This window comes from Humulus lupulus, chromosome 5 (genome assembly GCF_963169125.1).
Source record: "Humulus lupulus chromosome 5, drHumLupu1.1, whole genome shotgun sequence".
Taxonomy (NCBI): domain Eukaryota; kingdom Viridiplantae; phylum Streptophyta; class Magnoliopsida; order Rosales; family Cannabaceae; genus Humulus; species Humulus lupulus.
Window position 1 is genome coordinate 137532263 of NC_084797.1, and position 2838 is coordinate 137535100.

Sequence of the window (2838 nt, forward strand, 5' to 3'; positions counted from 1 at the left end):
TAGTATTTTGTATTTCTTTGCTATGTTGATGAACTAAATTCAGTTTTAGGGAATTTAATTGAATCTATTGAACCTTTATTATGAATTAATGCAGAGTTTATGATTTCTTCTTCTCTATTAAGATTTGTTCAATTTGTGGTTATAATATATATGTGATTGATTGGCCATCTTTTTACATGATCTATATGAGTTTGAATCAAAATCTGAAAAAGTAAGGTTTGAATATGCTATAATTGATCAAACTTAAATTCAATCTTGAACGAGAGTATCATGGTTATTTGTGTAGTTTTGAGTTTTCAATCTTAATGCTTCCTTTATGTGAATTTGTCATAGAAATATAGAAAATTTTCATTTAGGTCAAATTTTATATTTCATAAACAAAATATAAAATATTTTGGTAAACTCGCTATCTAAAGAAAGAAGAAAGATTGTAAATCTTGCATTAATACATAATAGAGTGGATATTAGATAAAATTAAATTCCCTAATTTGTTCTTTTCTTGAATCAACTTCTTGTGTTAGTATTTTAGTTTCAATTTGAACTTTTATAATTATTTATGAATTTACTTTTAGTTTTAAAAGAAAATCATGATTTCATACGCCAAATAGAATCAGAAGTTAATTGTTTGATAATTGATTAGTCAATCTTCGTGGGATGATAATAGGATTTACCAAATATTACTACAATTGTGATTACGTATACTTGCGTAGCTTAATTTTTGCAACAAGTTTTTGGCACCACTGCCGAGGACATAAATAGTATCAATATCAAAATAGTTAATTTTATTTCTGATTTGGTTTGTTACATGATTAATTGCTCTAATTGGCTTTGTGTACGCTTTGTGATCTCCATTTCATGTACCATTATTATATGCGCAATAGAAGAGGAGCTGACAATTTAGTTCCTATAAATTCATAGATAGAGATAGCTTGCGAGCAGAACAGAAGAACAAAGAAAGCAGAGAACAATATGGGTGATGATGGGGGTAATGTTGCTGTTGCTAATGTTAATGTTAATAATGTCACTGATGCTCAGGGTCAAGGCCAAGATGCACGTACACTCAGAGATTATGTACTTCCTACCATCACAAGAATACAAATAATCATAAGGGCACCAGTTGCTACTGCCAATAATTTTGAAATAATGCGAACAATCCTCTAAATGGTCCAGTCCACGGTGCAATTTGGCGGACTCCCCACAGAAGATCCTAATATGCTCATAGCTAAATTTTTAGAGCTATGTGCTACTTTCAAATACAATGAGGTAAGTGACGACGACATTCTCCTAAGGTTATTCCCATTCTCGCTACGAGACAGGGCCAAAATCTAGTAGAACTCCCTTCAATCCAATTCCATCAATACATTGGAAGAGCTGGCTCTGAAATTCCTTGCTAAGTTCTTTCCTCCAACCAAAGTTGCAAGATTAAGGGGCGAGATAAACAATTTCCTTCAGAATGATGGAGAATCCTTATATGACTCTTGGGAGAGGTTCAAGGAGCTATTAAGAAAGTGTCCTCGTCATGGCATTGAAAAGTGGATGTTGGTCCACAACTTTTAGAATGGATTGTGTGGTACTACTCGCACCATAATTGATGTCGCAGCTGGAGGGACATTTATGAGTAAAAGTTCCAACGAAGCATATGAGTTATTGGAAGATATGGCTACAAACAACTGTCAATGGTCTGATGAGCACGCAACTAGTAACAGAAAGGTAGCTAGGGTTCATGAATTAGATGCAATCACTGCTCAAGTTGCGACATTGACTAAGCAATTGCAGCAGAATACAATAAGCCAATGCCATTCACTTACAGACATGGTGTGAAATTTTTGGTGGTCCTCACCCATTTGAGCAGTGTATGACAACAAAGTTCAATAACACCATCCCTATGGAGCAATTCAACATGATGACTAAATAGGCAAGCTAACAATCCTTTCCCCAATTCATTTAATCCAGGGTGGAGAAATCACCCTAATTTTTCATGGAGAAATAATTAGGGCCAACAACCTCAATTCCAACCTCAATCTCAGCAGATCATGCCTCAACCTCCAGCGCCACCACCTAGACCACCAATTCCTAAAGAGAAGCCAAATGAGTTACAAGTTGCACTGTTGACCTTGACCAACTCCCAAGCTCAGTTTATGACTAAAACTCGGTCATCCATCATAAATATTGAAATGCAAGTGGGTCAATTGGAAAATTTGTTACAAAGCTGACCTCAAGGAAATTTGCCAAGTAATAATGAGGTGAATCTTAAGGAGCAGTGCAATGCGATCTCCTTGAGAAGCGGTAAGGAGTTGGAAGAGTCAGTTAAGAAGTCTAGACTTCCACTGAAAATGGATTCTAAGAAAGTGGGTAAGGTAGAAGAAAAGGTTACTGAGAACCTTGAGAAGAACAAGTCACCAGTGAGTTTTGAGCACCACATAAAAATTCCATTTCCACAGAGGCTCTGGAAAAACAATCTTGACAAGCAGTTTGCTAAATTTTTCGAAGTTTTTTGTAAGCTTCAAATAAATATTCCATTTTCCAAGGCGCTTGAGCAGATGCCAACTTACCTTAAATTCTTGAGGGAAATTTTATCAAAGAAAAGGAAGTTGGAGGAATATGAGATAGTTGTGCTTACTGAGGAGTGCAGCGCAATATTGCAAAAGAAATAACTGCCAAAGCTTAAAGATCCTGCTAGTTTCACTATTCCATGCTCTATAGGGGGTTTAGTGGTGACAAAGGTTTTATGTGATTTAGGGGCTAGCGTGAATCTAATGCCTTTATCAATCTTCCGCCAGTTGAAATTGGGAGAAACTTGCTCTACTGTCGTGTCCCTACAAATGGCGGATCGTTTAA

At 35.9% G+C, this 2838-nt stretch overlaps 1 non-coding gene across 1 annotated transcript; it reads right to left on the reverse strand.

The window, feature by feature from the left end:
- Nucleotides 1-1419: 1419 nt before the first annotated feature.
- Nucleotides 1420-1526, reverse strand: LOC133780998 (small nucleolar RNA R71). Its single transcript, XR_009869798.1, has one exon. It is a non-coding gene; the product is annotated as a small nucleolar RNA R71 (small nucleolar RNA).
- Between the last annotated feature and the right edge of the window lie 1312 nt (nucleotides 1527-2838).